This window comes from Bubalus kerabau, chromosome 16 (assembly GCF_029407905.1).
Source record: "Bubalus kerabau isolate K-KA32 ecotype Philippines breed swamp buffalo chromosome 16, PCC_UOA_SB_1v2, whole genome shotgun sequence".
NCBI classification, from domain to species: domain Eukaryota; kingdom Metazoa; phylum Chordata; class Mammalia; order Artiodactyla; family Bovidae; genus Bubalus; species Bubalus kerabau.
In genome coordinates this window covers 67,028,480-67,041,662 of record NC_073639.1, presented here as the reverse complement: position 1 = coordinate 67,041,662, position 13,183 = coordinate 67,028,480, and positions in this window count along the sequence as shown.

The following is a 13,183-nucleotide window of genomic DNA, read 5'->3' as shown; positions in this document are numbered from 1 at the left end:
CCGCCCCCACCCCTTAGCGGGCTCTGGGCTGGTGGTAGCGTCCAGATGGCCGTCCAATCAGGAGGCTCCAACGCAGCGGAAACGCGTGGCCTGGCGGGGAGGAGCTCCAGGCTACCATATCTCCATGGCGACAGCCTCAGGCTAGCCCCAGCTTGGAGGGGCGGGACTGGGGCTTCCCCGGCCCCGGCAGAAGGACTTGAGAGCGGTACCCAGTCTGGAGGTCCAGACTGTCCCACACAAAGGTGACACTAGCTTCCTCCTTTTCTTTGGCAGTTCACACCACGCTCTCCTGCCTTGGCGATCCCTGCGCTGTGGTCGCTGCCCGAACTCCCACCTGTCAGAGAAACAGGCCCAGAGAGGGACCGAGCGTTGCTCAAATGGTCAAACCACAAGTTTAGGGCGGAGCCAAGGCAAAACCTCCTTTATCCGTTTGTTCCACAAATATTTATCTAGACCCTACTCCTAGGGTTGTCAGATTTAGGTAAAATACAGGAAGCACAGTTAAATTTGAATTTCAAATAAATGAAACATACACTAAAAATAATTTATTGCTTGTCTAAAACTGAAATTTAACTGGGCTTTTTGGATTTTTTTCTGACAATGCTGCCTACTACCTGCCAGGCAATGAGTTTTTGGCAGCAGTGAACAAAACTACACTCAGGATCTCACATGAGAATCACAGTCCTTACTCAATTATTTAGTTAGAACGGTGATGAGTACTCTAAAGAACAAAGTGAGGTACCGAAGTGAAGTATAGTTGGGGAAATTTTTCTTTTCTGACCCGGCGAGTGGAGTGTCTGCCGGGAAACACGGCAGGTTCTTAGTTTCCTGACCAGGGATGGAACCTGTGGCCCCTGCAATGGGAGCACAGAGTCTTAAACACTGGACTGGCAGAGAAGTGCTCGGTAGAAAATTTAAATGTACCTGAATTGCTTCCCCAGCCCCTAAGAGCAGATTGCCACAGAGATCATTTTTTAAGTATCCTCTTCTTAGTCCTATTTTTCCCCCCTTCTTTTGCAAGAATATGAACTTGTTTCCTTCCAGGAACCTGTTTCACCTCCCAAGGCCTCTGGGGTCCTGCTCTGGAGTTTGTAATCCTCCTTTCCTCTAAAAACTGTCATCTTTGGAGGAACCTGACAAGTCAGAGCTTATAGAGCCCAGAGAGCAGGGTGTGGTGCAAGTGGGGGAACACAGGCACAGAGAGGTGATGGGGACTTCTTCCCTCCTGGGCAGCTGACCTGTAAAGCCCACGTGCCGACCATTTACTACACTGCTTCCAGAAACTCATGTTTATTTCATCCTCAAGGCAGTCTAGTCTAAAAGAAACTATCACAAAAACCATTAAACTTTTTTTTTTAGAAACCGTTAAACTTTTTTTTTTAAAAACTTTTGAAGAGGACCCAGGTCGCACAGTGGTAAAGAATCCGCCTGCCAACATAGGAGACACAAGAGACTGGGGGTCGATCCCTAGGTCAGGAAGATCCCGTGGAGTAGAAAATAGTAACCCACTCCACTCCATAGCAGCATTATTTGTTATTCCCATTCTTGCCTGGGAAATGTCATAGACAGAGAGCCTGGTGGGCTACAGTCAATGGGGTTATGAAGAGTCGGACATGACTGACCACACACACACACACAAAGAAAGCCTAAACTTAAGCCTTCTCTCAGTACCTTAGATCCTTGGTCACCCCAGGCGATGAACAAGATAACCTGATTTTTCTCCACCCCAAACCCCTCCCCAAAACTAGGCTCTTCAGAGTTCATTCCTGGCTGGGCTATCCTAGTACGCAGAGGCCTGGCCCCATTTTTGAGATTCAGATGCTTGTAGTTGAGGCTACCTCTTAGGTGAAACAAAAGTTCTAAGACCCTGAAGGTGGGATGAGAAGCATGGGATCTGAGTTAGACTGCCTGAGTTCCAAGTGCTGCTCCACCATTCACTCACCATCTGGTCTTAGGTAGCCTCTCTGAGTTTCAAGTTTCCTCAATTGTGACTTAGAGATAGTTTCGACTTCAAAGGATAGACGTAGAATTAGAGAAGGTAATGCAATCATTTGACTCAGAAATTTCACTCCATTTACCCAAAAGAAATGAAAACACATGTTCACATCAACAGTTGTACATGAATGTTCATAGCAGCATTACTCATAATGACCAAAAACTGGAAGCAACCCAGAGGCCCATGAACTAATGAAAGGGTTTTAAATGTGGTATATCTGTACAATAGACTGTTCAGCCGGAAAAAGTAACAAAGTTCTGGTACAGACTACAACATGGATGACCCTTGAACACAGTGTACTGAGAGAAAGAAGCCAGAAAAAAAAAAGGCTATAAAATCTAATACTGCATTTATGTAAAATGTCCAGAATAGGCAAATCTATAGTGACAGAAAGTAGATTAGTGGTTGCCTGGGGCTGAGGAAGCAGGGAGATTGGGGTGTGATAACTAAGGGGTATGGGGTGTCCTTTTGGGTAACAAAAGTATCTAAAATGGATTGTGGTATGGTTGCACAAATTCTGTGAATGTACCAAACCACTGATTTGTACATGTTAAACAGATGAATTGCCTGGTATGTGAATTTATATTTAAATAAAACTGATACCAAAAAGAAGATGAAGGAGGGAGAGGAGCGGGCAGAGGAGGAAGAGGAGAAGGTGATGTACTTTAGAGTAGAGATTAGAGTAGTGCCTGGCACAAGTCAAGCACTCAGCCAATTGTTATCCTGGAATGAAAGGGTCCCTGAGTTCTTGCTTTCTGCAATTTGTACCCCGACCTGTCCTGTGAAAGGTTGCCAGTCAGGCTTTTTTTAGGAATGCCAGGAGTGGTAAGTATAATCACTGAGGCTGCAGCCTCCTCGAATTCCTTTCTGCTGAAAGACCCTATGCCCCTTAAGGGTGACCATGTCTTCTGTAGGTGACACCCCATAACCAATTTTGGTGAAATTGGTGGTACTATTTAACAGGGGATTTCCTAACAGAAGTATTGGGCCGCTCGACTCACCAAGCTCTTTCTCTTTTCTTATCTCATGAGATTCTTGTTGTTTAGTCGCTAAGTCATGTCTGACTCTTTTGCGACCCTATGCACTGTAGATTGCCAGGCTCCTCTGTCCATGGGATTCTCCAGGCAAGAATACTGTAATGGGTTGCCATGTCCTCCTCCATATGATCTTCCTGACACAGGGATCAAACCTGAGTCTCCTGCATTAGCAGGCTGATTCTTTACCACTGAGCCACCAGGGAAGCCCTGTGAGATTCTTACAGTGTTTGAAAGCCCCATACCTACTCTCCTCATATAACTGAGGAAGCAAGCCTGCAGGGATAGGAGCCAGCAGATTTCAAATGGCAGACATTGCTTCTGCAAGAAGAAGCTGGCACCTATACAGTGGGTCTCATCTGAGATAGTGTGATTCAGGGGCAGTTTTATGGGAGCAAGTGGTGATAGAGGTTGGAGGAGTTAAGATTCTAGCAGCTGAAGAGTTATCATGAGCGGGACTCAGGCCTGGGATGTGAGTGGTGTTGAATGAATGCATTAGTGGCCCAGTTGTGTCCGACTCTTTGCAACCCCATGTACTGTAGCCTGCCCTGCTCTTCCGTCCATGGGATTCTCCAGGCAAGAATACTGGAATGGGTTGCCACTCCAGGGGATCTTCCCAACCCAGGGATCGAACCCAGGTCTCCTGCATTGCAGGCAGATTCTTTACCATCTAAGCCACAGGGAAGCCCCCTGAGATGGGGGTAGTGTGGGAGACAAAAGTGTTCAGGTCCCAGCTGCCAAGCCAGACTGGAGGGCCTGACTCCAAGGCAGGATTACATCCAAAGTCTCTGACCTAGGAGTCCCCAAATAGCCCTGGACCTCCTCTCAAGGCTGGCTGTCCACACGGCAGGGAGTGTGAGCTCTAGGAAAGCAGAGAAGGGTGTCAGTTCCCTGGTGGCACCGGGCCCAGGCATTTCTCTCCAGCTTCCAATGTCTCCTGCCTGCTGTGGAAGGTCAGCCCCATCTCAGAGCACAAGGACTCTCAGAGTGGCTGCATCCCCGCCCCCTTTAGCTGGGGCTGGTTTTCTCCAAAAACTACTTCAGCTCTTCAGAGGAGGACAAGTGCTCATTCACTGCTGGTGAGAATGGTAAGCCACTTTGGAAAACAGTTTGGCAGCTTCTTACTACTCAGCATGCTCTTACTGTGATATTCAGCCATCAAACTCCCGGGTATTTATCCAAAGGAGGTGAACACCCACATCCACACAAAAACCTGCACACAGGTGTTGACAGCAGCTTTGTTTATAACTGACAAAACGTGGAGGCAACCAAGATGTCCTTCAGGAGGTGAATGGATAAATAAACTATGGTACCTCCAAACAATGCAATACTCTAATATTATTCAGTGCTAAAAAAGAAATGAGCTATCAAGCCATAAAAAGATGTGGAAGAACCTTAAATGCATAGTACTAATTGAAAGAAGCCAATCTGAAAAGGCTACATACTGTATGATGCCAAAACTATGGAGACACTAAGATCCGTGGTTCCCGGGGGTTGTTGTGGGGAATGGAGGAATGAATAAGCAAAGGACAGGGAATTTTTGCACGCATGCCTGTATGCTAAGTTGCTTCAGTCATGTCACAGCAGCGAAACTACTCCGTATAATATTGTAATGGTGGACACATGTCATTATGTGCCTGTGTGTGTGTGTGTGTGTGTGTTTGCTAAGTCGCTTCAGTCCTTTCCAACTCTTTGCGACCCTATGGACCATGGTGCTCCAGACTCTTCTGTCCATGGGATTCTCCAGGCAAGAATACTGGAGTGGGTCGCCTTGCCCTCCTCCAGGGACATGTCATTATACTTTTGGTTAAAGCCATAGAATATACAGCACTAAAGAGTGAACCTCAGTATAAACTGGACTTTGGGTGATAATGACATGTCAGTGTAGGTTCATCAGTTGTAACAAATGGACCGCTCTGGTGAGAGATGTAGACGGCAGAACAACTGTGTCTGGAGTGAGGATGGGGAGTAATATGGGAACTCTAAGTGCTTTCCATTCGGCTTTGCTGTGAACCTAAAACTGCTCTAAAATATAAAGTCTATCTAAAAAAAAAAAAACATTACAAACCCTCCAGAACCTTCTCACAATGGAGAATTTGCCCTCCATGGAGTGATGTGCATGGAGATTTAACGGTCAGACAGAACTGGGCTCCCTTCCTTCCTCAGCAGCTCCCAGCTGTCACTCCTTTTCTTTCTAATCACCTCTCTTCTAAAATGCAAAAAAGAGCATCCATCTCACGGCCGTTGCGAGGATTGAATGCGATGGTTTAAAAAAGGACATAGATTATTTTTCTCTGTTCGTGGAAGAGAGATACACATTTTGTTGGAAAACTCAGAAGAGAATTTCACAAAGACAAAATTTACCACAATTCCATCCAAAACTGGGATAAACTCAGGCCCTGAGGGAACAGTTCTCAAGAACCACTGTTTCTGAGCCATTTGATTCTCACAACCACCACAAGAAGTTAGGAAAACAAAATGTCCCCATTTCGCAGATAAGAAATGAAGTTCAGAAGGCTTAAGTGGATTTCCCATACAATGAGGAGCCAAAATCTGTGGGGGGTTTTGGCTTCTAATCTACTACTTTTCCAAGCTACCTATCAGACACAGCTCGGTGCAAATCACAGCTCCACCATTGATTGCTGTGTGACTTTGGGTAAATGAATTCACCTCTCTGAGCCAAAGTTTCCTCATCTGTGAAATGGTGAGAATAATTATACATGCCTTGTAGGACTGTAAGAAGTAAAAAGAGATGTTTTAAACAAGGAAAGTAAAAAGGACATGTTTTAGACCCTTGAGCCCAGAGCTAAGCAGTCAGTAAAATATTAGTCATGGGTGTGTGGAGGCATGGAGCCCAGATTCAAAGCCAAGCTCCACATCTTAGAGTTGTGCAGCATTGGGAAAGTCATTTTTCCTCTTTGGGCCTGTTTCCTCATCTGTAAAATGGAAATAAGATCTACCATGTAAGAGTGTTAGGAGCCCTTAACAGAGTAGGTCTTCAATGCATAGTAGCTATTAATCACATGAGAAGAAATAATTATAACATGTAAGACTAGTGATATGGTAAATAGAAAAGGCCTTGGTGAAATCCTTAGGCTAACAAGATGAAAAAAACCTTTCCACCCCAAGGAGGGAAAAGCCAAAGGGTCTCGGAGTTCAAAAGTAGAAAATGAAGCAGCTGTTTGGAAGCCCCCAGGGGTAATTTCACCTTGACCCACAAAACCAAAAAGGGGTGGGTCTTCCTGTACGGATAAGGATCAGAAGAACAAAGCATGCTATTAATTAAGTCTTGCCTATTTTAAGTTTATGGAATATTTTTCCACTTTAAAGATAAGCTCACAATAAAAGTTCAAAAGGTAAACACAGAGAGGGGGCAGGGGCCAGCCCTGCCTTCTGCTCAGCCCGCCCTGCCAGCCCTTGGTCTTGGAGGTGGGTGGTCTGGTCCCAAAGCCAAGTTTCCATGCCCAGGGCCTCCAGCAGTTAGACAGCAGGGAGACCAGAGCCACCCAGAGAGGAGGGGAACCAGCCCATGGTGTCTCCTGGTCCTGTCCCAAATAGGCAGCTTGGACCAAGAGAAACCTGGCTGGGTCTCCAACTTCACGGGAGGGAGTATGGACTTGGCTTTTCTTGGCTTCCCCCAGGAGGATATGAGTCACGGGGAAGTTGCCTGGGACAAGGTCAGAGACAACAAGCGTCTTCCCATCTAGTAGCCATGGGCAAGTCACTTCCTCTCTGCGCTTTTGGCTTCCTCACCTGTAAATGAAGTGGTGAGAATGCTCAGCCGCCCAGGGTTGGGATGAGATTTATATAAAGTGAATTTCCAAGAGAGCCTCACACGGCCATCATCAGCACTTCCTACGTATTAGCTGTTCTTACTATCTCCCAGACTCTTCTTGTGTTAAGGACACAATTTTTTGGAGTTGGGAACACCAGGGACAGTCTTGACAAGTCATAAACTCTCTTTGAACCCCAGTTTCCTTGTTGGTAAAATAGAGTGGTTGTATAGATGGAGTGAAATGAGGAATGAAAAGGACTTAACATACCCAACAACACTGTAAAGCAGCTGCTGTATCCTTTTCACTCCTTCCCCGTGAGATGGGCAAACTGGGGAAGCAAGAAGAAATTTACTAACCAGTGCTTGCCTGCCAGTTTACTTGTCAGCTGTCCCTTTAGACTTGAACTTCCCACCATGATGGAAACGTACCATATCTGCACCATCTAACACAGCAACCCCCTGCCACACGTGGCTATTGAACACATGAGATGTGGCTAGTACACCTAGGGAAGTAAATTTTTACTGAGTTTGCCTTCACTTAAATAGCCACACCATATTGGACAATGTTACAGATGAGGAAACTGAAGCTTCAGCAACTGACTCAAGATCCCAGAGACTGTTAGTGATTGATCATCAGAGACTAGCGTCTAGGTCTGCCCAACTCCCAATCCTCTGTCTGTTTTCCCAATATAGGGCACTGCCTATCACTTTGAGGAGCCTGCAGCACAAAGAAATGGTCCACAAAAATGCAGCATTGGAACAGAGTGTGACCTGAGTCAAGAAGCCACCAGGGACAGGGCCTGGAGTGCTTCCTGCGCCTGAGAGCAGTGGTCACAGATGACTGCCACCCTCCACACCGCCGGCTATGTCCCCCTGCCAAGTATTTACAGGTCACGCAGTGCACACTGACCAGGGCGAGGGGCTCAGGAGACACAGCAGAGAACAAGCCTGACAAGATCCTTGTGCTTATGTCCCTCACAAACCAGTCAGAGAAGACAGACCACAGAGAAGCGAATAATGCATATTTATAGATTTGTGGATTTTTTTCATTTTTTTCAGTAAATACCTGTCTGTCAGGTACCTACTAGACACTGGAGATACTGCAGTGAACAAGGTAGAGGTGGTCCCTGCCAACATGGAGATTCTCAATTCTCGTGAGGGGCAGGGGGTGTCAAAGAATGAAAGGAAGAATATACTGTAATCTAATAAAGTATGTCAGGCCAGAAATGTCACATATGCTCTAAAGAATATAAACAAGATATGGCAGTGGCTTCCTTTCTTCCTTTAGAAAGGAAGCCAAGGAACTATTTAAGCCCAACCCCAAGAAATGAGAAAGATCCAGCCACTCAATGAATGTAGGGAAAAGCATTCTAGGCAAAGGGAACAGCATATGTGAAGGCCCTGAGCCTGGCCCTCTGTTAAGCACTATGCATGGGATATTTCTCCAAATCACCCCCCCACCCAGGTACGTGCACTTATTATCATAACTAATGGATAACAAGGCTCACAGAGAAGGCAATGGCACCCCACTCCAGTACTCTTGCCTGGAAAATCCCATGGATGGAGGAGCCTGGTCAGCTGCAGTCCAAGGGGTCGCTAAGAGTCGAGCACGACTGAGCGACTTTACTTTCACTTTTCACTTTCACGCATTGGAGAAGGAAATGGCAACCCACTCCAGTGTTCTTGCCTGGAGAATCCCAGGGATGGGGGAGCCTGGTGGGCTGCCGTTTATGGGGTCGCACAGAGTTGGACACGACTGAAGCGACTTAGCAGCAGCAGCAGCAACAAGGCTCAAAGAGGAAGAGGGACTCCCTTAACACCTATATCCCTTAACTTGGTTAAGTGGCAGAGATGGGCTAGAAAGCAAGTTCATATTATCATCAAAGCTCATGCCTTGACCATGAACCTCAGCCCCTTTGTCCTTCTTCTAGGAAAGACAGACATCAGCAAGATCATGGGAGCAGGTGGCAGATACCTCCAGAAGGGTGAAGGGATATCCTGGCCCCACAGCCTAAGCTGCAAGCACAGCCAACAGCATCAGGACCGCTTCGCAGGTCCGCACCATGCAGACTGTCACTGCCTGGTCATAGAGCCAGATCCCAGACTTAAGCTGTGATTATCTTGTCACTGTCAACGAGAGGTTCAGCCACAGCCATTAAGGAATGCCAAGGCTAGTTCTCCATTCCCCTTTCCTTGAGAGGGAATCACGGAGGCATGAAGACACATGGGAGAGAGGGATGGGGAAAAAGGAATAACAACACAATAGTAACAAAAATAGCAAAAACATGTACCAGACTTCCTGTGTGCCAGGCACTGTTCCAAGGGCTTCGAGTACACTAGCGTGTTTTATCTTCAGAACAACACTGTAACATCATCCCCATTTTGCAGATGAGGAAACTGTGGCCCAGGGTGGTTTTTTTTTTTTCAGCCACATCTTGAGGCCTGTGGGATCTTAGTTCCCTCATCAGGGATGGAACCCATGTCCCCTGCAGTGGAAGTGCAAATTTATTCTTTTTTTTTTTTTAATTTATTCAGATTCATTCTTAACCACTGGACCACCAGGGAAATCCCCAGAGGAGCTTATAACTTACCCAAAATGACACAGCTTGTAAGTGGCAGAGCTGAGATTTGAAAACTGGTGGCTGACTTCTGAGTCATACTTAAAAAAAAAAAAACACCAAAACTTTTATCATAAAATAAGAAAAACGGAAAAATACCCTGGCATAAATGTACAACTAAGTGAGAGACAACCTTGTAACTACCATATGGATCAGGAAATAGAACTTTGCGGACTTCACTGGTGGTCCATGGCTGAGACTCCTTGTGCCCAATGCGTGTCCGGGTTTGATCCCTGGTCAGGGAACTAGATCCCTCATGCTGCAGCTAGGACCCAGAGCAACCAAATAAATAAGTATTTTTGAAAACACAGAAGTTTGTCAGACTCCCCAGAAGCCCCCCTCTGTGCGTTGTCCCAATCACAGTCCCTTCCCTCTCTCTCCCTAAGTGTGTTAATTGGGCAGTCGTGTCCGAATCTTGGCGACCCCATGGACTCTGCTAGCACCCCTCTAGGCTCCTCTGCCCATGGAATTTCCCAGGCAAGAATACTGGAGTGGGTTGCCATTTCCTTTTCCGAGGGATCTTCCCCACCCAGGGATTGAACCCACATCTCCTGCATTGCAGGCGGATTCTTCATTGTCTGACCCACCAAGGAAGCCCGATCACAGTCCCCTCCCTCTCTCTCTCCCTAAAAGGAACCACTATTCAGACTTTTACAAGAATAATTCTCTTCTGTTTATGTTTTTTTTTCCAACTCAAGTGCACATCTCTAAAACTGTCATTTATTTAGGCCCACTTAAAAAAAACAAAAACTTGACACCTTTTAAGTCTCTTTTCATCTACAAGTCCTCCGTCCATCCCTTTCTTTTTCTTGTCATTTATATGTTGAAGCTTTTGAGCCCTTTGACCTGTGAAGCTTCCCAGGTCTGAATTCTGCTGATGGAATACTCACGGTATGTCTCAACGTGTTTTTCCGTACTCCGAATTTCCTGCCACTTGCCTGCTGGAGCTAGAGGCACACTCCAGCTTGGCCCGGCTCCGGCTAGGGTTCTTTCCTCTCAGCAACACCCCCAAGGGGTGTGTTCTTCTATTAAGGGCACGGGATGTCTGTTTTTCTCCGTCTTTTGGTCAGAACCAGACTCTCAACCATGCTGCTATAAGGATGCTTCCTGGAAGCCCCTGGCTGCCCCCGAGTTGCCCTATGAATTTGTTCCATGCTCTGGACCCATCTGTTAAGTATGGGCCCTTTCTAAGCACCAGGTATTCTGTTGCCATGGGCCTGGCTCACACAAGGAAGCTGCCCCTCATAAGTCCCCCCTGAGCCTTGTCCCAATCAAGCTCCACCCTCCAAGGTCTGGGTGGGATCAGGCCTTCCTCTCTGACCAGTATCATCTCTTCTCCTTCCTCTAGCCCTGTACACCAGCCAAGTGGAATTCTGCTTCATTTCCCAAAGAAGCCACACTCTCTCTTATCCCTGGGCCTTTGCTTCTGCTGTTCCCTTAACTAGAAACACTCCACTCCTCACCTCAATTCCTCTGACTCGGCACAGCTGATCCTTGAGGTCCTAGCAAACCTGTCCCTTCCACCCCACCAGATTGGTGGGTAGATTCTAGTACGCTCACTTCTCCTAGGCTAACCTCATAAGTAAGCTGGTAAATAGCACTTCTACCAGTACATTAGCCTTGTCTGCCTTCTTATTCGTTTCCTCTACTAGAGTCTGAGCTTCTAAGAGACAGGGACTCAGGCAGAGGACCTGGTGCAGACTAGGTGCTCAATAAAAATCAGTTGAATGCATGCTTGAATGAGTGAATGATTTGGACTTTACAGGTCCAAGAAGGCAAATCCAGGCTCAGTTTCAGACCTCACAGACAATGAGAACTCTTCTAAGATGACACACCTGCCTGGGAAGAACATATAGAAAGAGTTCCTGCCTGGGATAGGGTTCATCTATGAAAATGAGTCTTGGTTCTTGGAAAGGAAGAGAACCTCTTCTTCAAATGATCTTATTAGGAATGCCTAGATATACAACAAATTCAAGGGGTTTCAGCACTGGAGGAGGCAGAAGCCCCACCTCTGGGCTTCCCCTGGTCCTGGGCACGAGGGCTCCTCTGAACAGTGGCCTGACACCTTCTCAAGTCCGTTTATCATAGCCGCTGTGTCTGTGACTCTAGCAAACCACAGAACTGAGGACAGTGTCCTCAGTTGACACCCTAACTCTATTTTCTCCCTGTGGTGCCCTCAAGGGCTCATCCCTGTCAGCTGACAGGGATGCCCCCCAGACATGCTCTTTCTACAAGTGGCTCTGGGCCATTGGATTTCTGAAACAGTGTGGATCTGGAGTCTCTGGGCAGAGCTGGGTACAGGAGCAGGCAAGGCTGCAGATCTGCCCACCAGGGCACAAAGCCAAGGGCTTAGTCTCAGAATTGGATTATTCCAGTGAATTTGGAGCTCCCAGCCCCCCTGGCTCTGGGGATTTGGGGATTACCCAAGCCTCTAGGGGGTGGAGCCGGGGGGGGGGCCCACCATCCTATAATGGATCTGATAACACGGATCCTCTCTCAGTGGCTACAGAAAAGCAGGGGATTGTCTACTTACCTCCCGCTTCCAGCCTGCAGCCCACAGCCTCCACTAGCTACGTCCCATGTGTCTGGGATGTTCTGCTGTGTTATTCCCATTGAGGTCCTGAAAGCATTAGCATCCCCTGGAGCTTGTGAGAGATGCAAATTCACAAAGTCTGTCCCAAACACTGGATCTGAATCATTGGGGTGGGGGTGCCTAATAAGCCCTCCAGGTACTCCTGATGCGCAAACTCAAGTTTGAGAACCCCTGGCTTGGAGTCCATGGGTCCATCCCACACACCAATCAGATTATGCCTCAAGCCTATCAAAAGATTCTGGGCAACTTCTGCCCACAAACTTCTCCTTCAGACTTCTTTAAGCCTTCAATTATAGAAATTAATAACAGTGATTACAATGGATCCTGTTTAATAATGTCACCTTGCACTATTTCGAGGCCTCTGGAGGTGGGCACTGCAATACCCCAAGATCATTTATAGTGGACTTTATTATCCCCTTAATGCACATGAGGAAACTGAGGTTCAGAGAGGAGATGTGGCTGGCCCAAAGTCACACAATGAGCATAATAAATCCAGGACCCAACACTATCCTGCTTCTCGCTCGGCGGAGAGAATGAAGGCTGATTCTACATCTGTCTCTTCACACGCTCTGGGATTTCCTCCTGGGCAAAAACCGTGTTATCACTTCCTCAGGAAAGCCTCTCCTGACCTTCCGGGAGAGTAGTCCAGACCTCCTTATTCTATCCCACCGAAGGTCCCCGCATTTTTCTTTAAAAGCAGGATCACAATTTGTAATCACATATGGATGTGATTAACTCCTGTCGGTCTCCCCAACCAGTGTGAAAGCTCCAGGGAGGTGGGATGTGAGGCAGACCCTGTTCCAGGTCTTGCGCAAGCCGTATCCAGTCTCCTTTCCTTATAGAACTTGACTCTGTTTGGGGCAGCGGTGCATCCAGCTACATCTGTATATGCCCCAGTCTCCCTTTCAGTTAAAGGTACCAGGTTCTGGCTTCTGAGATGAGTGTGGAAGAGGCTGGGGACCTCATGGAACTCAACACAAGGCGAGTGCAGGGAGGTTTTTCAGCCAGTTCCCTGTGTGCAGCTGGTACTCAGGAAATGCATGTACCCATCTAACCAGGCAGGAGAAGCAAAGAACCCCCAGAGCCGCCTTCCTCTTGGAAATATTTTTATTGGTTCTGAGATAACAGGGCTGAGGCGAGCTGGAACGGGCACAGAGCTAAGGAAGG